The 26,420-nt window shown below is 41.9% G+C and overlaps 1 protein-coding gene across 3 annotated transcripts in view; it reads right to left on the bottom strand.

Moving 5' to 3' along the window:
• TBL1X (transducin beta like 1 X-linked) overlaps nucleotides 1–26,420 on the bottom strand; it is a 499,699-nt gene that overhangs the window by 286,847 nt on the left and 186,432 nt on the right. The window contains exon 3 of one of the 3 annotated variants that reach the window (XM_033949448.1): nucleotides 18,825–18,913. The exons of the other annotated variants lie outside the window; for them this stretch is intronic. The gene's annotated coding sequence lies outside the window, so the exon portion shown is untranslated. The remainder of the gene's footprint in view (nucleotides 1–18,824; nucleotides 18,914–26,420) is intronic. 3 annotated transcript variants of the gene reach the window in all.

Here is a 26,420-nt window from a genome sequence, read left to right on the forward strand (position 1 = left end):
AAGGAACAGCTTAGCAGAGAAGGAAGCATAGGTACTAATTTCTGATTGGGGCTTAGAGTTCTAGGCACCAATCAGAAGGGCTCTGGGGAATTTGGAGCAGGAACTTTGGCAGGCTTAAGGGTCTTTTTACTAAGGCACGCTAGCCGATAAATGCTAACACGTCCATAGACTATAATGGATGCGTTAGCGTTTAGCGCATGCTAATATTTAGCATGCGCTAAATTGGCTAGCATGCCTTAGTAAAAGGACCCCTTAGTTTTCTTCAGGAGTCCAAGTGGTGAGGAGTTTTTCATCCCACCCACCTGATTATTTTAGCTTAACACGTGCTGGGGTGTTAGGTTGGGAGGGAAAGGAACTGTCCCCTACTTTAAGGCTGAATACTAGAATTCCTGATGGGATGAAAAATCTTAGCAATGGAGCAAGGGAACAGTTCATGTGCAGTATTGTCATAGACCTTGGATAAAAGGGGCATGGTTTGGCGTTATCACAGATGATGTTGGGATATATTATGTTTATGTTTATTAGTATTTATTGACCATTGTTCGATACGTCATCATAGCGGTTTACATAGTATAAAAGAAAAGAACTATCAACAATAGGAAAGTAAATATTCAGAAAAAAAAATAATGAATTACAGAATAAGATCCTAATTAAAATAAAAAAGAATTATTAAATAATTAAAATAATTATAAAAGCAGCAACTGCAAATCTCTCCCTCAATGTTCCTACCGATATGATACTAAGGGCTCCTTTTATCAAGCTGTGCTAGTGGGGTTAACGTTTGTGACTTTTCATCACGCACAGGCCAAAAACTACTGCGTAGTGGTTAGTGCAGCCGGCGGTTTAACGCACGTTATTACGAAATGGCTGCTGTGAGTTCCCGTAGTCTCTCGAGACTACGACGGGAACTCCCTACAGCTATTTCCTAATGGCGATCTGCACGGGGCAGGAGCGTAGGAAGATCACTCCTGCCCCAAAAGCCCGCTAGACCACCAGGTAAGGCCGAGATGCCGGGGGGAAGACTTAACGATGGGTTTTTTTTTCTTTTTTTCCCCTCCCCCAAAAATCGCGAATATGTGAAATTGCGATTAACGAAACCGCGAATGGGGAGGGGGAAGTGTATAGAAAATGATGTACACACATTCTGTAACAAAAAATCAAAACTATGCAAGAGGATGAAAGATTTGTAGATGCACATGATTTTATAAAGAAGGTGGTAGCAGAAGTGTAAACAGCATATGGGACAAATGTGTCAAATCTATGTGGGCTTAAATCAAATGCAGTTCTTGCTTTTTACAAATTATTTATTTAATTCGTTTTGTATCCAGTCTTCAAACTTTCAAAAACTACAAGAACGAGAGGGCATTTGGTAAAATTAGGAGGGGACAGATTCAGAACCAATACTAGGAAGTTCTTCTTCACCCAAAGGGTAGTGGACACCTGGAATGCGCTTCCGGAGGGTGTGATAGGACAGAGTACGGTATTCGGGTTCAAGAAGGGATTAGATAATTTCCTGAAGGAAAAGGGGATAGAAAGGTATAGATAGAGGATTGCTATACAGGTCCTGGACCTGATGGGCCACCGCGTGAGCGGACTGCTGGGCATGATGGACTTCTGGTCTGACCCAGCAAAGGCACTGCTTATGTTCTTAAGTTTTTATCCTAACTTGACACATACTAAGGGTTAATATCATCAATATACATAATATACAGTTTACAGGTTAAATTCGCCATAATTACATTGCAAGATTTTTTTAATACAATATTTATGCAAAGATCTCACACTAACCCCACCCCCTTTATTAAGTGTCGGAGTATTTACTACGCCAGCTTGTACTACATACCTTACATTATATTAGTGTTTTCTATCCCGCCAATACCTTTCAGTTCTAGGCGGTTTACCAAAAGGGTTGGCCTGGGCATTCCCAGGGAGCTTACAGAGTTGGTATAGAGTGAGCTTACACGAATTGAAGACTAGCATGGGCGATGGGTTTTGGGGGAGGGTTTATACAGTTTTTGATTAGCGCATTTGACAAATTTTTTTTGAAAAGTATAGTTTTCAGTTCTTTCCCGAATGCTCTGTAGTTGGTCGTCTTGGTTAGTAGCTTGGAGAGGTGGCAGTCTATTTTCGCTGCTCTGGTGGCTAGTAGTTCGTCATATAGTTTTTTGCTTTATATGCCTTTTGCTGGAGGATGGGTGAAGAGTGCCTGTGTTCTCCTTGGTTTTGATGTGTTATTTTTGATCAGGTGTTTGTTTAGGTAACTGGGACCAGGTCCATTTAGGGCTCTGAAGAGGGTGCAAAAAGAATTTATATTGTATGCATGCTTGTATTGGGAGCCAGTGTGAGTCTTGATAAGCAGAGGTAATGTGATCGTATTTTTTTCAATGAGTATATCAATCTGAGAGCTGTGTTTTGCACCATTTGTAATTGTTTTAAGGTATATGCGGGGCATGGCAGGTATAGGCTGTTACAGTAGTCCAGGAAACCCAGGATTAGCGCTTGGACCATGAGTCTGAATTGTTCTTTGTTGAAATATTTTCTGATTTTTCTTAGATTGTACATGGTTGCGAATGCCTTCTGGACTGTTTTGTTAATTTGAAGTTGCATGGTGCAGCTCTTGTCTATTATTATTCCCAGCAGTTTTAAGTTGGGTTGTTGGGGGTATAGGATGGAGTTTAATTCTAGATTTGTTATGGAGAGTGTTTTGTTTTTTTCTAGAAGTAGGAATTTGGTTTTGTCTTGGTTCAACTTTAGTTTGTGGTCTCTCATCCATTGTGATATTGTTTCTAGTGTTGTATGTATTTTGATTGTTGTGTCATTGGTGGATTGGTCAAAAGGCATGATGATGGTGATATCATCTGCGTATCTGTATGAGGTTATGTCTAATTTGTCTAGGCATGTGCCAAGTGTGGCTATGTAAAAGTTGAAGAGTGTTGGGGATAGTGGTGATAAGGACAGATTGTTCACCCTCTCCAAGGTGGGAAGAACGAGAGGGCACTCTCTAAAGTTAAAAGAGGATAGATTCCGTACAAACGTAAGGAAGTTCTTCTTCACCCAGAGAGTGGAGAACTGGAATGTTCTTCCGGAGTCTGTTATAGGGGAAAACACCCTCCAGGGATTCTAGACAAGGCTAGACAAGTTCTACTGAACCGGAATGTACACAGGTGAAGCTGGTCTTGGTTAGGGCACTGGTGTTTGACCTGGGGGCCACCGCGTGAGCGGACCATTGGGCGCGATGGACCACTGGTCTGACCCAGCAGCGGCAATTATTATGTTCTTATGTTCCTTGGGGAACTCTGCAGGGGTTGTTTCAGGTTTCAGATTGTTCTTTCTTTATTTTGACTCTGTATTCCCTTGAGCGGAGGAATCCTTTAAACCAGTTGTAGACTCTGCCTGTGATTCCTATTGCCTCCAGTGTTTGTAATAAGATGTCTACCAGGTCAAATGCTGTGGTGAGGTCTAGTTGAATGAGCAGCATTTTTTTTGCATTTGCTTAGGTGTTGTTTGGCTGTGTCTAGGAGAGAGAGTAGTAATGTTTCTGTACTGTGTTGGCCTCTGAAGCCTGATTGTGAGGGGTGGAGTAAATTGTGGTTTTTCTAGGTATTTGGAGAGGAATTTTGCTATGAAGCCTTCCATTATCTTGACGTATAGTGGTATTGAGGCCATGGGTCTGTAATTGGATGGTTGATCTGTGGCTCTCTTAGGGGCCCTAAATAAGCAAAAAATTCATTCCTAAAAAGCAAGGAATATGTGAAAACTGTATTGCAGCTTATTTGTCTTTTTGTGGTACTATATAGAAATAGATTTTTTTTAAAAAAAAGGAAATAAGGTATTACCTTTTTTTTTTGGGGGGGGGGACTAACAATGCATTTTATGATGAACTTTCGAAGGAAACCCTTCTTCTTCAGTGAAGAAGGGTTACCTTCGAAAGCTCATAATAAAATGCATCGAGTTAGGCCCAATAAAAAAGGTATTACCTTATTTCCCTTATTTTATCACTACACCATACTGTATGTCTCTTTGTGAAAGCTAAAACATGTGAAGGTGATGACAAGGGGGGCAAAAGGACTGCCACTGCTTTCTTGCTTTGCCCTTTGAACCCTGCCAGTATACCAGCAGGCTGACTGCTGATCCACAGGTCATCTGGTCTTCCTGTCAGTGCTGCATCAGCAGTTTGACCTGGCATCCAAGAAGATTCTCTCTCCGCCCTACTCAGTTCTCAGTCATTGATGAAAATGCAATTTAAAGTGATGTTTTTACATTCAGAAGATGTGTCTTTATTCTGTGAACAGCTGAAAAAATATGTACCCGTATTGACACTAGACTTGTTTTAATATACGCAGGCAAATCAAAAGTTAATGGCAATTGTTAAATTAAGTGATAACCGGAACAGAGTTAGTGAAATGCAACATATGTACTCTAGTCATGTGACAGCCATGAAGTCAGAAACATAGATGCTCTATTGCAAGATTGCACCATCGAGGAACAACATGAAACCTGTGAAAATTTACCATTAGATATTGACTCAGTATGGACATAGAATCATGAATCAACAAAAGATTTATGAGTGGGTAAAAAGGTTTAAAGCGGGAAGAACGGGTATAACCGACGAAGGTCGTTTTGATTGTCCATCAACATTGCACACACAAAAGCACATTCACAGGGCAGATGCTTTGATCAGAGATGACTGACGGAAAATGGTATCTCAACTGGCTGCAAATTTGGATTTTCAGCTGTGGATCTGCATTTGCTATAATGTATGATGACTTGGAATATAGGAAAATGTGCACACGATGAGTTCCCAAACAGCTTACCGATCTGTACAAGCAACAGTGTGTGGAGGCTGTGACCCAGTTCCTGAGATAGCATGATGAAGATCTGAGTATTCTGGAGAGAATTGTCACTAGTGATGAGACATGAATGCATCACTGCAACCCAAAGAGTGGAAGACAAAGCATGATGATGTAATGGAAGTGGTGCTCATCTGGCTTCAGGAGCAGCTGAAAACCTTCTTCTCTGTAGGATGCAGAAGCTAGTTGAATGATACAACAAATACATCATCTTGCATGGGAACTATGTAGAAAAGTGATTTTTTCAATTGCTCACAATTCTATTAAAGCCGGTAAATGGTTTTTGTCTTTACTTTTTGATTTACCCTCATATTTTTTTATATCTATGATGTTCTAAATCTGCAACTGTACAAGGAACCTGTCTTGAGTTTAGCCACCAATCTGTTTATCCCAACTGACTCTGTACTAACCATCTTGTCCCCTTCTATATATCTTGGCCTTTGGCTACATATTAACCTGTGTTATAGAAAAGCATTACCATCAAATCTGTTATTTGAATGTTTTATGTCTTCTTATTAAGTGTTTCATAAGTATTATTCTGCCATCATATTTTTTTGGGTCATTTTATAAATAATGCACACAATTTTTTTAAATTTACATGTTTGGCTAGGGAAAACTGCGAGAGTTGCTCTAGTATCTTTACAAAGACCAATTGCGGAGGATGGGGTAAATTTTCCCAACTTTTATAGGTACCATCAAGCCTATATCATGCACCAGGGTATGTATTGGATCCTCCCCGAGCTCATGGAAAATCTCCCGGACTGGTTATATTTAGAATGGAGATTGATGTCCCCAATGCGACTGTCTCATGTGTTAAGTATCAAGTTGCCTAGATGGGTTAAGGTCAATAGTATTATATTGGACACCTGGAAAACTTTGAAATTTATTAATAAATTAACAGATGTTCCAGTAGAGAATTCTACTTATCAGTCCCTTATGGTTAAACTTCAAGATTCAAATAGGCAGATCTCGGATAGTCTGGAAGCAATGGATGAAAGCAGGGATTCAAACACTTGATGATGTTATCTCAAATGTGAAAATGTTTGCGTTTTCACGACTACAACAAACATTTGGTATTGCTAATTCTCAAAATTATAAATGGTTGCAGTTGAAGCAGGCCATTCAGAAGGGGTTCCCTGACTGGCGAAATCTAAAAAATTATTATAGTTTGCAGATTCTTTCGTTCCAGATAGATTCGCTAGGACATCAGGCCACCTGATGGTATAAATTAATATCAGAGTTCTTGAATAAAAAACCCCAAAAATGGTCTTCATGACATTTGGAGCATCGAGATAAAGCAGTATATTGCTGCATCTCAATAGCCACGAATTTGGACTGGGAGATTGAAGACTAGGAGACACTTGATGAAGTTACAGAGTAATACTTTTAAAACCAATAGGAGGAAATATTTTTTCACTCAGAGAATAGTTATGCTCTGGAATGCATTACCAGAGGATGTGGTAAGAGCAGCTAATATAGCTGGTTTAAAAAAAAAGGTATGGACAAATTCCTGGAGGAAAAGTCCATAAACTGCTGTTGAGACAGACATAGGAGAAGCCACTGCTTGCCCTGGATCGGTAGTATGGATTGCTGCTATTATTTCGGTTTTTGCCAGGTACTTGTGACTTGGATACTGGGCTAGATGGACAATTGGTCTGATCCAGTAAGGCTATTATATGTTTAACAGCCCTACAGCCATTTTCCATTCCCTGGGAGTCCTCAGCAAAGCACCGACAAGAAAAAAACTCTAATACTCCATGCTGCCTGCTTTTCAGGTCTTCGAGCTTGTAGGGACCACAAGAACACAGAGTATACGCAGTGTTGCTGGTCTCCATGACCCCTTGCCCTCTGCTGTTGCACTTCCTGTTTTAAAGTGGAAGTAGGAGGTGTGTCATGAAGATCAGCAGCAGTACGCAAGCTCCGAATCTCCTTGGCCTACGCTGCTGGTTATGCTTATCAATGAAGGAGGAGGGAGAGAGATAGGAAAGAGGGGAAGAACAGAGATGAAATGATAAGAAAGGAATAAAAAAAGATGGAGAAATGAAGATGAGGCAGACAGCAATGGAAAAAGGGGAAAGCTAGGAGAGGAGAAGAAAGATAGGGATCAATCACAAAGGGTAGAAAGGCAAAAAGGGAAGATGTGAGCAGGGATGGGAAAAGACAACGGAAAAGAGATGAAAGGGAGAGTTGTTAAGGGAGGAAAGGAAAGAGCTGAAGAGTGAGATGAGAGAGTGATAAAGGAGAAAGAGGACAGTAAGCATTGACTCCCAGAGTGCAAAAGACCAACAGGACAGGTAAGAGAAGAGAGTAGCCTAATGATGTGTGTGCTAGGACAGTGTTTTCCAAGTCAGTCCTGGAGTAAATTTTCAGGATATCCACAATGAATATGCATGACAGAGATTTGCATATGATGGAGGCAGTGTATACAAACCAATTTCATACATATTCATTGTAGATATCCTATAAAACTTGACTGGCAAGGGGGTACCCCAGGACCGATTTGAAAAACATTGTGCTAGGAAAGGGGTAACAGAGACAGGAGGGAGAGAGTGGGCAGAGACAAAGAAAAAAGCACAGTACTGATGTTATCTTTCCTACTGGGGCTACTTCTGCAATTATTAAACATTTGGAGGCCTTGGTGACAGCACAGAGCACTTTATTTACTGAATGTCTAATACTGAAGGTTTTCTTTGATAGAGAGCATATTAAAAAAAAATTATTTTTTTAAAAAAAAGCCTATCTAAGCTTCCCGAAGCACTTTGCCTCATTACCCATAAGAAACCCAGCCAGATTCAAGATCTGGGAATCCATTAGGCTTATTTGTACGCAGCAGTTTGGGACAGCTCATCCCCATTTGAAAACTAAGAAGAGTATTTAATCTTTCCTCCCTCTGTTATCCAATTAATGCTAAGAAAGGGATAGTTTTAGAGATACTATCCCGTAAACTTTAATTTTCCTCCCCATTTGCCATTTTATAGCTGCTCATATACTTAAACAACAGACTGATGAAATGTCATGAGATATGCTAACACTATAAAGCTGACCTCTGGAAACTGGGGAACCGCAGGGAGTTTATTAAATAGAAAGGGGGGCAGGGGGGTGAGAGTCAGAAAATATTTGTCACTATTTAGAGCAAGGGTGTCAAAGTCGGTCCTCGAGGGCCGCAATCCAGTCTGGTTTTCAAGATTTCCCAAATGAATATGCATGAGATCTATTTGCATGCACTGTTTTCATTGTATGCTAATAGATCTCACGCATATTCAATGGAGAAATCCTGAAAACCCGACTAGATTGTAGCCCTCGAGGACCGACTTTGACACCTGTGATTTAGAGCAATGCACTTCTGCCCATTAGCTTATCAAGCATGAACTGGAAATTGGAGCATAGATGGCCTCACCCCCCTGGCACTGGACTAACAGAGAGCTACCACCTTCCAGTGGTGGCACTCCAGTTCCATCTTTAAGCCTTTTGAGACCACATTATTTTCTCAGCCTCCCTCCACCAAAACACTGATCCTGCTGCACGCTGACCCTGCTCTATAGAATAAGCACACTTATAATTTAGCTGTTTATTTTCCAGCTAATTAGGGATTCTATGAGAGTGCAAAAATGAATGTGGCTCAGATACTGTTGCTGGATATTTCATCCAGTCTAATTAAATACATACAAATTGTGCCAGCTGAGGAGTCATCAGTATAGAAAAGGTATAAGAACAGAGTGGAGGATCTAAGACAGCCAAGGCGGGGGGGGGGGGTTTGAGAGAAGATTTTTATTTTATATTGATCATTCAAGCATAACATTAGCTTTAACATCAGTGTATTGTAGAGGAAATACAGTATATACTTGAATATAAACCAAGGTAAACCTTTTTCTCCCAAAAAGTGGGAAAAAAAGGTTAACTTGAATATAAACCAAGGGTTTATATTCAAGTATAGGTAATCCTCTCTCTCTTTCCTCCCCTTCTCTGATTTTCACATTCCTGCCTTCCCTGAGGTGTGATGTCCTGTCCAGCCTGTGCCTGTCCTTCATGTCTCTGCACCCAGTCCCCTCCCTCTCGATGATCATTGCAAGCGTCTTTCTTGGCCTACCCTTAAATATTAAATCTTGGTGGTCCAGTGGTGAGCCGGGTCAGACGCAATCTCTTTTTGTCCTGTCCCAGCTAGCTTAACATCCAACCGCCCCTTCCTGGACCCATTGCCGGCCTTCCCCGGTCCTTCCTTGAGTCCGGTGGTCCAGCGGTGAGCCAGGATAGGAGCACCCTCTCCCTTGTCCTGTCCTAGCTGGCTCTGCATCACCCCACCTCCTGAACCTCACCTTTAACCTCCTTTAACGTCCTGCCTTTAACGTCCTGGTGGTCCAGCAGTGAATCGGGGCAGAAGCAATTCTCCTATACTCCTGCCCTGTGCAGACATGCTGTTGGAAATGGCTGCCAGAACTCCCACAGCAACTTCATGAGTGTGTGGTAATGTGAGCAAGGGCAGGCCTGAAGCCAGGGTAAACTGAAGTCACACAGCAGGTGTGACTAAAAGAAAATGTTATTTAAGTATCAAGTAGAGGTCCTGCTCCATTGATGGGAAGGGGAGAGAAAAACACAAAACTAGTCTGCTCTTGCAGGTCCACATTGAACCTCATTGTCCCCCTGTCTAGAAGAACGCTGCCCTGATTTCCCAGAGTTACCAATATAGTTTCTAGCAGTTACTTGGGTCAAAATCCAAAGTGGCAAGATTCCACATTGAACTTGGCCTACCTGGCTGTAGCAGTTGCAGTTTACATATAGGTTGTGGAGACAAATGCAGTTGGGTGTCACTGCTTCTCTTTGGGCCTTCCTAACCTAAATGTGTTCTGGGCTTTTATACATCCTGGATTATGCCCTCCTGGTTCCATCCCTTCCATGTCACCTTCCCCTTGGGGGGGGGGGGGGGGTAGAAGAATACAGGTGATGCAACATCTGTTTCCTCCCTCCATCCCATTGTTCTGCATCTCTCCCTCACTCAAAAATTTTCCCTTTCTCTTCCCCTTCTCCATCTTATCCCCAGGTCTACAATTCTCTCTTTTTCTTCCAGACTGCCCTCTCATCCAGTATTTTTCTCTCTCTCCATCATCCCAGGGTCTACCATTTCTCTCCCTTTCTTTTCCCAACTGCCCTCCCATCCCATATCATTTTTTCCCCACCATGTCTCCCTTTTTCTTCCCAACTGCCCTCCCATCCATTTATTCTAACCTCCCTCCCTCCAACTTCTCTCCCTTTCTTTTCCCTCTCTCCATCCTATTGTTCACCATCTATCTGTTTCGAGGCCCATTATTTTTTTCCATTCACCTACACACCTCCGTCTGGCATTTCCTTCCTCCCCATCTATTTCCAAAACAGCTACTCCAGGGGGACCCCATGTGCCAGCATACTTTCCCCTTGTCTCCACCCCATCCAATGCCCTCCATACCTTCCCTGTCTCTCATATGTACTTATGCTTCACAGAGAATTGCTGGTGATGCAGTAATTCTGACATGGCCTCCGCTGCGGTCCGCCCCAACTCTGACAACTTTCTGTTTCTGCCTGGGTGGACCACAGCGGAAGGAGGCCAGGGGCAGCCTGTTAGAATTGCTGCAGCACCGGTGATCCTCTGCAAAGCATAAGTACATTTGAAAGTTAGACCGGAAGGTAAGGGGGATGCTGGACAGGGTTATAAACAGGGGAAAGACATGCTGGCACACAGGGGCCCCCTAAAGCCACAGGGCCCAGGTCAACTGCTCTGTTTGACAACCACCCAAAACCGGACCTGGCCATATACATAGCATTAACTGAGGGTATCTAAATGCGACAAATGCACAAGCATATTATACCGTAAGTTGTGTGTGTATCTAAGAACCCGCCTATGCACCATCCATATATATATGCCTCCTTGTAAATACGCTAATGCACTTACATGCACCATTAAAGAATAGTGCTTGAGTATTTATGCATGCAAATGCACTAATATGAGCACCTACAGTAGTTATAGGACAGCCTTTCAGGGCCAAATGTGTCCATGATTTGCATACTTTCTATCACCATAAAACTGTAAAAAAAACAAGAAGAGAAATGGAATTGAGTTTCATTTAAATTAAAAATACCTGGTTTTGTGGAACTGACAGCAACATCAGTATGAAATGCAACAGTGAAATTTGAAGCATTTAGGTTAAACTTTGTTCCCCCTATGTATCCGCTATGGGGAATTGTATAAATGATGCTCAAAATTTGGTGCCAGAAAATAATTAGTACTAAGGTATGGATTCTATAAACAGCACCAGTATCGGCGGCTGCCTACAAATGGCTGCCAATCATGTGTCAATCATGCATCAGCAACATTTATAGAATCACAGCTGTTTTAAATATAGGCCAGCATTTTACAAGCCTAAATTTAAGGTGCCTGCCTTGTACCTAGGTAAGTACCTAGGGTCACCTAAGGCCATTTCCGGTGTAAACCATACCCACGCCAGCCTCAGGAGTCCTTAAGTATGCCTAGACACTTCTGAGGGCATGCAAACAGCGCCTTCAACGTAGGTGCCATATGCCTCATCGATTTTTTTAAAACACGTGCCTATAGCCACGACACTGTCACTAGAATCCAGGCCTAAGTGTTATTCTGTAAAAGGCGTGCACCCTTTAGATCAGTGTTTCTCAACTTGCGGTACACATACCTTAGGGACAGTACGGGCCGCCTGTTGGGGAGGGTATGTGAGCTGGCCACCGGGGATATCTCCCAGCCTCTCCCACATCCCCGCAACCGACCCCGCCATCCGACACACTCCCCCCCCTCCCAACGCTGACACAACACAAGCAGCTGGCCGACAAGCCTTCCTCCCTCCCCCCCCCCCCCCGACGTCAAATCTAATGTCAGAGAGGAAGTTCAGGGCCAACCAAATGCTGCATGGCTGGCCCAGAACTTCCTCTCCGATGTCAGAATTGATGTCAAGGGGAAGGCTTTTGGGCCGGCCGCTTATGCAGTTGCTGCGCACGCCTGCTGCGTTGGCATCGGGGGGAATGGAGTGGGGCGGGTGGGACGGGGAAGCAGGGAGAAATCAGCAGCGGTGGTGGTTTCAGGGGAGGGGGCAGGCAGGGAGAGAGGAAGGAAAAGTTTAAAGTTGGGGCAGGGAATAGAGTGTGTTGGATGGCAGGGGCAAGAAGGGAGAGAGGAAGAAAAAAGTTGGAGGGAATGGAGTATGGCAGGGGGCAGGCAGGGAGAGAAGAAGAAAAAGTTGGACTCATGGAGGGACAGAGAGAGATGTTGGTTGGGGAATGGAATTAGGGCTGGAGGAGAGGAAGCATACAGGAGGAAGAAAGAAAGAAAGAAATATTGGATGCACAGTCAGGAGGAAGTGCAACCAGAGACTCATGAAATCACTAGACAGCAAAGGTAGGAAAAATTATTTTATTTTCAATTTAGTGATCAAAATGTATCAGTTTTGAGAATTTATATCCGTCTTATGTTTTGCACTATATTTGACTATTTTTCTATAATTGTTACTGAGGTGACATTGCATATTTTAAAGTCATCTGTCTTTGACCTCTTTGAAAAAAACTCAAATATAAATAATAATTAACATTTTCTGTGCATACAGTGTGCTTTGTGTTTTTTTTAATTTTGTGGTTACCATTATGTATTAACTAGTCTTTAAGCCCGTTACATTAACGGGTGCTAGAATAGATGTGTCTGTCTGTGTTTCTTTATCTCTCTCTCCTTGGCGGCTGTCTGTATCGTTCTGTCTCCCCCTCCCCCCCCGAGCAAAGCTGTCTGTCCCCAGCACACCTCCCCCCAAAACAGCCCTCTTTCCCTATCTCTCCATGGCCCCTTCTGTCTCTCCCCCCAGCACACCCCTCCCCCAAAAGCAGCCCCCTTTCCCTCTCCCTGTCTCTCCATGGCCCCTTCTGTCTTCCCCCCCAGAGCAAAGCTGTTTGCCTCAAGCACACCCCTCCCCCCAAAGCAGCCCCCTTTTCCTCTCCCGCTGACTCTTTCTCTGGCCCCCTTTCTCTGTCTGTCTTTCTGGCCCTCTCCCTGCCCCTGTCTTTCTTTCTTTCTGTCTCCCTCCCTCCCGCTGTCTGTCTGTCTGTCATTTTTCCCCATTTCCCTGTGCAGCAGCATTTCCATCCCACTTCCCTATGCCGCAGCAACAGCATTTCCCTCCTATCTCCCCCCCCTTTCCTGTGCAGAAACAGTAGCAGCATTTTCCCCCATCCCCCTTTCCCTTCTCTTACCTTCTCTTCCCTGCTCCGTTCAGCCCCTCCCCCTTCTTTTACTGCCTTGTCCTGCTCGATCTGGCCTGCTCCTGCTCTCCCACCGCCGACAAACCTCAAGGCTCCAGCCGCGTAGGCAGCACTTTAAACACGCTGCTCTACGGCCTTCTACTGCCGATTTCCTCTGCCGCGTCTGTCTCCGATGATGTCATCAGAGACGACGGCAGAGGAAATCGGCAGTAGAAGGGCGAAGCAGCGTGTTTATAATGCTGCCTATGCCGCTGGAGCCGGGAAGTTTGTGGAGGGCCGCTGGAACCAGGTTTGGAGAGCACAGTCGCGCGCCTTCAGCCCCCACATGCGCCCTGAGGTTTAGAATGTTGCCACAGAAGCACACCTCAGGGCGCCAGCACTCACGAATTTTTAAGAGCGCATGCGCCTCTAGCTTTTTATTATTATTGATAAGATTATATTGTGTGCATATGATAAATGGATGGAAGAAATTGCATTACAATTAGTACTATTATTAGAGGGGTGTAGTCAGGGGCGGAGATTGGTTGGGTCTGGGGCGGAGCTTGGGTGGGGGTACTCGGTTGGTATTTGTTAGGTTTAGGGAGTACTTGGCTTGAAAAGGTTGAGAAATACTGCTTTAGATCACAGTGTTTAGAGTAGATTTTTATACCAGACTTATGCCTGGTAACCTAGGCACCCAAGTTGAGCGCAGATCCTGTTTAGTAATAAAGAGTGCAAAGAGGCCTATAGACAGTTAAGAAGGAAGAACGATAAAGAGGAACATTAATATGATGGGGTTTGAAGGCTATCATTAGAATCTTATGATCAATGCAGAATTTAATGGGTAACCAATGTTGGGCCTTCAGCAAGGGGAGTTGTATGATCACATTACAGAGCCTGGGTAAGTAATTGAACAGCAGTATTCCATACTAGTTGTAATTTCTTCAGGGCAAATAGGACAAGCCCTGTGTATATAACATTATAATAGTTCAGTTTTGATATGACCAAAGAGTAAAAGAGAATAGCATAGCATGTGTCACTAGTATATGGATGGATTGACCGGATTAAGCTAAGTGAATAGAAACAAACATAGAATCATGACAGCAGATAAATAATAATAACTGTTCTTCTATACCACCATAATCTGACGACTTCTAGGTGGTTCACACTGAAGAGAGCTGGACAGTCAACGAGTTACAAAATGCAAGTAGTGAAAGTACAACATGTTACTCAGAAAATCGACAGAATAAAATTATAAAGTTTAGTGTGACTTCTGTTTAGGGATAAATCTGTCAAACAGTACAGTTTTTATTTCTTTCCGAAAGGCGCCATAGGTCAGCCTGGCACCATTGATGTAGTTATCTAACCAAGATTGCTGTTTACTTGCTTGAAACTTAAAAGACCTATCCAAAAGGGAATTGTATTTACAACCAGTGATTCTTGGGTATGCAAATAAATTACAATTTCTGGTTGCCCTTGTAGGGCTATATAGCACGAAATGATGTAGAAGATAGGTAGAAGCTAGTCCCCAAATGCAACTAAAAACAAATGCAAGAAAATTTAAACATTATTCGTGTCTCCATTGGCAACCAGTACAGCAGTCTAGAGTAGGGATTAACATGGTTGCTTTTCTTCAATCCTAATATCAGGCGGATATCCATATTCTGTACTATTCTTAATTTTCTCAGTTTTTTTATGTATGCCCAAATAAACGATATTACAGTAGTCCAATGTTGATAGAACCAAATACTGTACCAATAATCTAAAACAGGTATGTCTAACCTGTGGCCCAAGGGCTGCATGCGGCCCCATGAAGTATTTTGTGTGGCCCGGTCGAGGGCAATGCAGTGTTTTCCTCTACTGCCCCCGGGTGTTTACCGTCTTGCCGGCTCCCTCCCCTGTCTTGCTGCAGTGTTTGCGCGGCCCCAGAAACATTTTTTTCAGCCAATGCGACCCAGGAAGCCAAAAAGTTGGACACCCCTGATCTAAAAGATAAAGGATCAAATTATTTTTTAATTGTCTTTAATTTCCATAGTGCATAAAAGCACTTCTTCACCACTATATTCATGTGTTCAACCATAGCCAAATGGCCCATCTAGTCTGCCCATCCACAGTAACCATTATCTCTTTCTCTCTCTGAGAGATCCTACGTGCCTATCCCAGGCCCTCTTGAGGGCAGAAAATAAATACAGTATCAATCAAGCATAGCATCCTATTCAATATAACCCTACCATCATGCTTTGGAAACCCCAAGTTTTCTCAAGTGTAAAACTGAATACAGAGGTCACCACCACTATTCAGTTGTTTTCTATATTATACTCTAATCTAATCTAATATTTGTGCTCCACGCAATCCATAAACAGGATAAGGCCACTTGCAGTGGGAAAAGGGTATCTTGGGGGCATAGAGGGAAGGAAGAGAAAAAGGAGAAAAAGAAAACAGGCCTAATTATACTAAGCATAAAAATTTGAAAGGTACATATAGTGAACATGTAGATATCAGTTATCAAAGAGTAAGGTTTTCAGTTTTTTCATATAAACTTGGGGCATGAATGATTCCTGTAATAATTATTAATTTTCCATGGGTCTGAATGACAATGAGTTCGGTCTGTGTTCGAAAGTGCTTTCTCTTTGTTCTACTTCCCAGAAGGCAAAAGACATTAGAATGCAAATCCTTCTCTCATCTGACTGACAAAGATCTGCAAACCAAATTTTATTTTGGTTCCATTTTCCAAACCAATCAATGATGCACTGAGGCAAAAGAAACTATACACTTTGGATACAGAAGCATGGAAAAATTCCTCTGTTGCTGAAAATTCAGTGACCCAGGTCACCTTCAATTGCATTCTGAGAAATGGGTATGATAAGAGATTTTGCTTGATTGTTTTATAATATGCATTATTGACAGGTTAATACTACTTTTAGAACCTATGTAATTTTATGATGACTTGAACAATTACAGGTGAGAATCAAATATTTCATTTTCTTTCCGTGAATGGGTTCTAAACGCTATTAATATTGTCAAAATCAAAAACAATCAAAGACTTCCACTGATTCAGTATGTTCATATATGTATATATACAGTATGTTCTTCATAACATGAGGCTAATGTATTAATGTGATCTACATTGGGCAGTTAATAACCAGTAATTGGCTCATGCTAAGGTCACATGCTAATGATATGCAAACTACTTTGACAATATTTTCCTGCATTATAGTTAATTGATGCAAATTAAATCTAAACTACACCTGCACAAAATGGTATTAAATTTCTTGGATTAAAAAAGTCTACATTAATATTTGCATGTTTTAATGGACATCATTGAAATATGAATTCACAGGAAATAATACAAGTCTCAGATTCAAGGACACATTCAAGCAGAACCTTAAAAGTGCAAGGTAAGTTTCAATAGTTGGGACATGTCCTTTGACAATGACAAGGAGAGGCAGAGTTGCCACTACTCCCCCAAAGACTGAAGTTAACTACAAGGATTTTTTTCTGCTGCATCACAAGTGGTCTCACTTGTGGGTCATGGATTGGACTTATATCACATCAACAGACTCGAACTTAAGTCAAAGGAAGTTGCTGAAAATACATGCACCTTCACTGAGACTCCTTCTTAGGTAATGAACTCATTTGCATACTTTTGCAAAACAATACTTATTTGTGTGTAAATTTTGCACTGGTGTTGCCAGGATTTACACTAGGTTTCACTAAAGAATATTAACTGTTTAAAACACTATTTATACCCGTTAGCATCTACTACTATTTATCATATTTATAGCAATACTATAGCATGGAGACTTTGCCTCTTTACTGTTGACACATGACCACTGTTTGCGCTTTGTGATGATTTGCATCGATATCTCAGGTGCATTCGATCCCCTTAATCACGCCACCCTCCAACACTGGTTTCCTTCCTTTGGTATCTCTGGTACTGTATTCTCATGGTTCTCTTCCTAACTTTCCAATCAAATGCCAGTAGATTTGTCTGGTTAGTTCCGACTCAACTCTTCCTACCTTACCAATGTGATTCCACAGAGATCTGTAGTATACTGTCTGCTTTGCTCATAAGAACATAAGAGAAGAGACAGGAGTGATATGATAGAGGTCTATAAATACTGAGCAGAATAGAAAGGGTAGATGTGTATTGCTTATTTACTCTTTCCAAAAATAAGAGGACTAGGAGGCTTGCATGAAGCATTAGTAGATTCAAAACAAATTGGAGAAAATATTTCTTCACTCAACACATAATTCAACTTTATACTTCATTGCTGGAAAATGTGGTGAAAGCAGTTTGAAGGGTTTAAAAAAAACCAAACGGTTTGGATAATTTCTAAAATAAAAGTCCATAAGCCATTATTGAGATGGCTTGGGGAAATCCACTGCTTATTCCTAGAATAAGCAGCTTAAAATCTCTTTTACTCCTTGGGATATTGCTAGGTACTTGGGACCTAGATTGGCTACTGTTGGTGACAGGATACTGAGCCTGATGGACCTTTGGTCTATCCCAGTATGGCAAATAGGTTATCTGATGAGTGGAGTGCAAAGGGGGGAGTGTGGAGAGAAATGAGAGAATAGAGATACTGAGGAGCTATGGAGCGAATACACTTGTAGGTCAGTAAGAGGAGTTTGTGGAAATTGTATAGGGAGCCAATGAAGTCACTTGAGGAGAGGGGTAATGTGGGCATAGCGACATGAGGCATGCAGCAGAGTTCTGAACAGATTGAAGGGGAGAGAAATGATTTAGTGGAAGGACAGTGAGAACCGGGTTGCAGTAGTCTAGGCGAAAGGCAATGAGGTCTTTCGGATATTTCTTCAAATCCTAGTTCTTACCAAACTGATTAATGTGCCTTCTCAGTCTTCCTCAGAAGTTGAGGGCAGTACAGCTTTTGCAAGATGTCTTTGCACGGATGTTGACAGTGATCCTTGCACCAATCATATCTCACTTTATCTTAGCTTCCTCATTGACTAGCTGTGAGTTAATGGATCAGATTTAAGAAACTAGTCTTAATACAAGGGCTGTACAATTAATGTGTTAATAAATTAACACAGTTAAAAAAATTTTTAACATGATTAATGCACCCGTCCCTCCTGCTCATGATCTGCATCTTTCTCTCTCTCTTATTTCTATGAGCGCCTCTTTATAATTCACCATGCACTCCAGCAGCTCCCTCTTTCCTGCCACTACTCTGAGCCTCTTGCAGCCATGGGAACTTGCTTCGATGAAGCAGTACCGAAGGCAGGCTGACGCTTTTTGTCCCGACGCCTTTCTCTCTCTCTCTCGTGTCAGAAATGGGAAGTTCTGCGAGGAGAGGAGATATCCATGGAGAGGAGATGAAGATACCCATGGAGAGGAAAGGATGGGAAGAGACGATGCCCATAGAGAGGAGAGGAAGGAAATTTGAATACATGGTATCCATGAAGGGAAGGGAAGGGAAATGGGAACAGATGGTGTCTAAGGGAAGGGGAGATAATTATAAAATAAAATAAATTTAGAATGAACAGCCCTACTAAAAATAGGGCTGTACATGCTAAATTTATTTCAACTCTTTTACATAGTGGATGCTGTGGATGGGCAGAATGGATGGGCCACATTGAGCCTTTATCTGCCTTCATGTTTTTCTGTTTCAATTTGGATCATGTGATTGTTCGTGTGATTAAAAATATTAATCAGCGTACAGAGCTACTTAATGCATAAGGCTCTGCAGCATGATGCACTCCATTATCTATCCTCTGTCCTACAAAAATACTGACCTCCCAGAGCGCTTGAGACTTTCTATGGCATCTCTTGCTATGGTCCACTTTGAAGAAAATAGATGATTTACATTCTCTACTGCCGGCTCCTACAAGTGAAACAGGCAGAAGCTGCTGAAGGTGTGGCTCTTTTGCAAACATTTAGGGCATATTTTACTAAGGCGCGCTAGCCGATTTAGCGCACTTTAAATGTTAACACGCCCATTATATTTTATGGACGCGTTAGCATTTAGCATGCGCTAAATCAGCTAGCATGCCTTAGTAAAAGACCCCCTCAGTGACTAGACAAAAATAGAGGTATAGTCAGCCTTCAAAATCATCCAGGAAACAAAACTTATTACAAAGATCAGAGCATGCTTGAAGGAGAAATCCAGTTCAGGAAACAAAATCCTAAGAGTACTACTAAATTAGCAAAAGAAAAGAGCTTTTGGATCGTCAATACTCTCTCCTTCATGTAATTCTAAGGAATTATTTGCTGTTGTCTCTAGAATGGTTTCAGGTCCTTCACTTTCACCAGTTGACTTGCTTATCTGTCAACAATTTGCTGATGGGTTTCAATAAAAGGTTTTTCCTACAGTAACATCATTTGACCCTTCTGTTTTGTCGAAAGTTAATGCTGATTTTGATGCAGATGGCAAATGGGATAGTTTTTCTAGTTTCAGTCTGTCAACTCTCTAAGGTACGAAGTTGTTGAATAATTCATCATGCATTTTAAATGTCTGTTGCACTGCAGTTATAAAATCACTTACAGAGGATATTTCTCCTTTAATTGCTATTCTTGCTAATAGTCATTTTGCAAATATATGTTGCCACCCTCTTTGAAACAAGCTATAGTTAAGGCCACAGTAAATTGGAACCAGGGAACCCAGATAATTATAGGCCCATTTCTTCTTTGCATTTTTAGTAAAGGTTATTGAGATGTTAGCACTGTCTCAGTTGCCAATATTTGAGGAAAAAGGTTTTAACAAATGTCAATTTGGTTTCCATTAGAAGTACAATATAGATACTTTGTTGATTTCTGTTTTGGATTCCATACACTGAGGCTTTGATCAGGAAGTCAAATTTCTTTTAGGTTAACCCTAGATATTTCTGTTGCTTTTAGTGCCATTAACAATTAACTATTGTTGAAGCATTTATTCATCTGTGAGGGAGTCTACCATAGTGCTGCCCGATTCGCCGATTCACTTCAGTTAATCGATTCGAATCGATTCATTCTGCAAAAAAAAAAAAAATCTGGCTCACCGATTCAGCGAGTAAGAGGGAGAAATCCTGAATATGGTAGAGAGGAGGGATACATGCATGGAGAAGAGAGGGAAATGTTAGAGATAGGGTGGAGGTCAGGGAGAGATGGTGCATGGGAAGAAAGGAAGAAATGTTGCACGTGATAATGGAGAGAAGGAGAGATGCTGCATGGGGAATAGAGAGTTTTGACCAAAGGTGAGAGAGAGCGAGATGGTAGACAATGAGAATAAAACAGAAATGTTGGATATGACAGTGGAAGGGAATGTACAGAGATGGTAGATGGATGGTAAGGGTGCAGGACACTTTGGCAAGCGAGTTAACAGAAGACAAACAGAGACCAGAGTCTGGGACCAACATGATTTGAATAATAAAATGATCAGACAATAAAAGGTAGAAAAAATAAATTTTATTTTCTATTTTGTGATTACGATGTCAGATTTGAAATGTGTATCCTACCAGAGCTGCTGTTAGATAGTGAGCATGAGCTAGGACCTAAAAGAGAGGAAAAGTCTATCTTGTTGGTTTATTTTGTTTACACCACAGTGCCGGCTTAGGATTGGTAAGGGCAAGGGTTGGGGAGAATGAAGAGGATACATAATAAACCTGCCAGGATGTTTAAAAAAAAAAAATTAAAAAAAAAAAAGTCCAATTGAGCGGGAAAAGCAAATCGAATCAAAAAATTGATTGAATAGACCAAATAGAATCAAATAATTATTTCCCTAAATCGGGCAGCACTAGTCTACAGCAGTTTTCTCAACATGCGGTACACATACCCTTGGGAGTACGCAAGCCGCTTGTTGGGGGGTACGCTGCACTGGCCACCGCCAAGGATATTGCCTGCCTGCCCGTCCACCGAAGCCACTCCTTCCTTCCTTCCTGCCCATCCATCCGCAGAAGCCACCCCCGGGGATCCCTCCCTCCTACCCGCCCCCTCTACTGAAGCTGCTGCCAGGGATCCCTCCTTCCTGCCCGCCCCCCTCCGCTGAAGCTACTGCCAGGGATCCCTCCTTCCTGCCCGCCCCCCTCCGCTGAAGCTACTGCCAGGGATCCCTACTTCCTGCCCATCAGATGAAAGCCTTATGGGTCAGCGGTGTGTGTGTGTGTGTGTCACCAGTTATCTCTTTCAGTGGCACTTGATGGGAGAGATACGCATGAAGTGGTTCATACGCTGCACGTAGCTGACCCAAAAATCTTCTCTCTAACGTCAGAACTAAAAGACAGGTCGTCCAAGTGCTGATAATCAAACCTATTTTTTGGACATATACAGTGACCTTTTAAGCCTCCGAATGCTTCTGTGCGCCCAGAGCTAAAAGGGGCATATCTGGAGAAGTGGTTAAGGCACAATGAGGGGGCCGACCTAGACTTAGTTGTCCTGCAGGGATAATTGAAGGTTTTATGAGACTTCCTGGACTGAACTTATATGTTGTGACTTAGACAATGTAAAAACTGGTATAAGTGCCCAAAAGGTATCCAAAGCGACCAGACAACCACTGCAGAGACAAAGTAAATACTCCCACACAATCCCTTAGTATTCACTGACCCCCTCACAACCCCGCAAAGATCGGAATAAAAACATACATACCTATCTCCAGAACATCAGCACCTAGTATAGGAAAGTCTAGTAGAACTGAACATAGGTCTCTTAAATAGCCTGGAGGTGGGCTAGTGGACCATAGGAGGACCCAGGCTCATAAGCCATTCTAACCACTACATTCATGGTGGAAAATGCGAACCCACCAATTCCCTCCCCCCCCAAAAAAAAACCCCTACTGTACTGCCATTTAGGTGCCACCTGCAGCCATAAGGGCTATTGGAGTTGTACTGTAGATAAATAGGTATAGTGTGTTTGGGAGGGCTCACATTCCATAAGGGAGTTCTGGCGAGATGTTTATGTAGCACCTTTTTAATGAAGTTCACAGCAGTGCCCCACTGCTTTGTTGCAATGTCTGGGTGGTCAGTCTATCACAATGCTGCCCCCCCCCCCCATGTTCAAATGGTCTTGTTTTGGGCGTTTGGGACTTAGATGATTTTTTGATCAAAAAAGTAGTATAAAGATAGGCGCATTGGCAGTCTGGACATCCAGATAGATGATTTTCGAGAAAAAAAAAATATATTTTCTAGACATATTTTTCTAGAATGGACATTTTACCACTGCCAACTTTGGGCATCTAGCGCTATACGTCCGAATCGGATTTAGACGTTTTTTTGATTAGGCCCCTCCACGTTATAAAGGACAAATAGGTTGTTTTTGGGGTTTTGTTTTTTTTTTTAACAAAATAAAAACATTCGGAAGCATTTGCATAAAACTGTTATAAAAATTAGCCCCTTATTCAAACCGATATCTCAAATTCAAGTTTGGCCATTATTCAGTATTATGCAAATGCTGCCTATCGAGTTGTATCAGGTTTTTTTTTTTGTACAGAAGCACTGAGACATATGTAACAGTAGATCAGAAAGATTACAGACTGTTACATCATCTTGGTCTGTCATGTATTCTTCCCTGCAGTTGACATGCCACACCCACACCTACATGGATGCTATGCTTTTTTGAACAAGAGATCTAGTTACATGATTTTTTTTATTTATTTTTTTTAATCTGTCAGATTTGAGAAATGATTGTGTGCTATCCTGTCCTTTAATGGTATTCTTTTCTTTTCTCTAGTCTATGTTAATTATTTGATATTATTATTACTTTGAATGCCGCTTTAACCTGTTTTCCAGAAATGGTGCTATATCAAGCGTTTCAATAAACATTAATTGGATTATAACACTGAGTTGACCATGACTCATGGCAACACACTCAGTGAGGAATCCACCCTGTGGTTTTTCATGACAGAGTACAGGAGTGGTTTACCATTGCCTTCTCCGTGCAGTATGTGGCTCCACTATGTCGCTGCTGCCGAATATACGGCCCCTCAGCTTACAGCACCTGGTATTCCCAACTGGTCTCCAATCCAAGTACTAGCCAGACCTGACACTGCTTAGCTTCCGATAGTAAGAACAGGCCTACTCAGGGCAGCCAGGCAAAGACATAATTATGATTCTCTTTTTTTTTTTTCTTTCCGTTAGATTCCTTTACACATCCAGGGAGGGTGGGAGGGTGCGGAGTGGAATATTTATTTGGAAGAGTAAAATTAATTCTTTTTTATTATATTGATAGTATAATATATAATTTTATTGTTTTTAATTAGGATAAGAAGGGGATAAAAATTGTTTAATGTAATAATTGTGATGATTACAATGTATTTTCATACAGGTTTTTTCTGATTCTTCAATTGTATACATTATAAAGTTTGAAATGTCAATAAAGATTTATAAAAGAAAAGAAAAGGCATATGGAACTGATATTATCCTAGGACAGGGGTCGGCAACCTGCGGCTCGCGAGCCACATGCGGCTCTTTCGCCACGTGGATGCGGCTCAGAACAGTGCTTCTGACGACCTCACACTGTTCAAAATTCCTCTTATTTTTTCACATCTTCCAGAATGACGCTGCTGCTTCCGACGTGGTACGCTCGGCTGAGGCGCGTGCTGTTGGCTGTGCAGGTCCTCTGCCCCCCTCTTAAGTCAATTCCTGTTCCGGGGCAGAGGACCAGCACAGCCAACAGCGCATGTCTCAGCAGCACGGTATCGCGCTGAAAGCAGCAGCGTCTTACTGGAAGATGTGAAAAATAAGAGGGATCTTGAACAGTGGGAGATATGGTTCAGAGTGTTGCAACTAAGAAACCAGTGATAGTTTTGTGCATCGGCCGCTTGAGGAGAAAGAAGGGCTGGGAAGAGCAAAACGGAGGTTTCCTGAGCCATTGGAGGCTTCTTCTGGATTGGGAAGAGCAGATAAGAAAGGCCCCAGCTCTGCCTGAGCTTGGGACCGGATTGGGCAACATCCGCTGACATCATCATATCTCAAACCCCCTTGTCTACCCATTGCGGCTCTTTGTAAATCTTGGGTCAAACATTTAGGAAAAAATGGCTCTTTGCTTTAAAAAGGTTGCTGACCCCTGTCCTAGGACAAGCAGGCAGCATATCCTCATATGTGGGTGATGTCATTCATGGAGCCCAGTATGGACAGTGAAAAGTGCACCCTCACTTTAAGCTTTGCGAAGCTTCAAGACTGCCCGCACCGCACATGCATGAGTGCCTTCCTGCCCGACATCGGCTCGCAGTTCCTCAGTTCTTCATTTTCCGTGGAGCAAAGAAGTTGGGTCAGACCAGTGGTCCATCGTGCCCAGCAGTCCGCTCCCGCAGCGGCTCTTAGGTCAAAGACCAGTGCCCTAACTGAGACTAGTCTTACCTGCATACATTCTGGTTCAGCAGGAACTTGTCTAACTTTGTCTTGAATCCCTGGAGGGTGTTTTCCCCTATAACAGCTTCTGGAAGAGCGTTCCATTTTTCTACCACTCTCTGGGTGAAGAAGAACTTCCTTGCGTTTGTACGGAATCTATCCCATTTTAACTTTAGAGAGTGCCCTCTCGTTCTCTCTACCTTGCCTTCCCATCAACGTTTCTTTTTGCCTTTTGGCTTTCTTTATCTCTTGTTTATAAGTTCTTCTTCGGTCTGGACAAACTAAAAACATATACATACATTTTTTTTAATTTTTGCTCCTCAGTCGGGCCTTCAGGCCCCTTTCTTCCTATCACTAGTTTTCCATCCTTGTTGTCCAGTCATTGAGTTTTTTGACTTCACCTCCAAAGTCTTCGAACAACTTCAAGAAATGATGTTGGTGCCAGCGGCCTATTTCCATCACTGACCCGCACAGCTGGAGTATGCAGTGTTTAGGGCCTGAGCATCAACTCCCTTGGTATAGGCAGCCTGAGCTTAGCACATCAAGGCCACTTGGTACCAAATTATTTCATTTCTCACTTCCTTTTCATCAATAGAAAATTAACCCTACGCAAGCTTACAACATTTGCATTGCCTTCAATTAAAGGTTGCGTCTATAAATGCTTTTTCCAAAGAATTTTAGCCTACCAGGTTGCATTATGGGAAAGGAATTTTGGTAAACTAATACAGGATTCTAGTTCTTATCAGGATTTTAGAAAGGCATTGAAGACTTATTTGTTTGATAAACTTTATAAATCAGTTTATAATCTGTTATGCCTGTATAACTTTCTTATATTGTAAACATTACATTACATTACATTACATTACATTAGTGATTTCTATTCCGCTTGTGCCTTGCGGTTCTAAGCGGATTACATTAGAAGATGGCTGGTCATTTCCAGGCGATGACATTACAATTATTTGTATAACTTTACAAACTTTGCATACCTAACTTTACATAACTTTTCGTACATAACTTTACATAACTTTACGTGGAGTTACTTTGCGTTACTTTACATTATCCTTACCGTGCTTGCATAACTTGCATTAAGTTTACATAATTTATCTTACATAATTTATCTTACATAACTTTACAAGACTTTACGTAGGGTTACTTTGTGTTATTTTACCTTATTATTCCAGTACATTGCATAACTTACATTACATAATATTACAAAGCATAACCTTATGTTATATTACAAAGCATAACCTTATGTTACATTACATAATATTACAAAGCATAATCTTATGTTACCAAAAAATCGTCTGTTCCTAGGTTGTTATATCTGATTTTTCGGTATTTGGGGAAACAGTGTTTCTGGATATGAGTTGGCTTATCGCCCGTTGCAACTAGATTAGATGTTGCCTATGGGGACGAAATTGCAGTTGGGTGTGAGTTGCAGGAGGTTATGAAGGGTGAGAAGATGAGGGTAGATTATAATATTGGGATGTGTTTTTTGAATAGTATAGTTTTTATATCTTTTCAAAACGCTTTGTAGTCCGTAGTTGTGGTCAGTAGCTTGGATATGATGGGGTCAATTTTCGCGGCCTGTGTAGCAAGTAGGTTGTCATATAGCTTTTTGCGTTTTGTGCCTTTGAGTGAGGGGTAGGTGAATGGGGTCTGGGTTCTCCTTACTCTAGTTGAGAGGTTTCGGATTAGGCGGCTGTTTAGGTAGAGAGGTGCTGTTCCGTTTAGTGCTTTGAATAATAGACAGTATAGTTTGAATTGAGTTCTTGCTTGTATTGGTAGCCAGTGTGAGTCGAGATAGGCATTAGTGATGTGATCGTATTTTCCTAGCGAGTAGATAAGTCTGAGTGCTGTGTTCTGTACTGTCTGTAATTGTTTGGTCATGTAAGCGGGGCAGGGTAGATAGAGGCTGTTGCAGTAGTCTACAAGTCCTAGTACAAGTGATTGGACTAAGATCCTGTATTGTAATTTGTCAAAGAATTTTCTTATTTTTCGCAGGTTGCGCATGGTGTAGAAGGCTTTTTGGATGGTTTTGTTAGTATGAGTCTGCATTGTGCATCTCCTGTC

The sequence above is a fragment of the Geotrypetes seraphini genome, chromosome 6 (assembly GCF_902459505.1).
Source record: "Geotrypetes seraphini chromosome 6, aGeoSer1.1, whole genome shotgun sequence".
Taxonomy (NCBI): domain Eukaryota; kingdom Metazoa; phylum Chordata; class Amphibia; order Gymnophiona; family Dermophiidae; genus Geotrypetes; species Geotrypetes seraphini.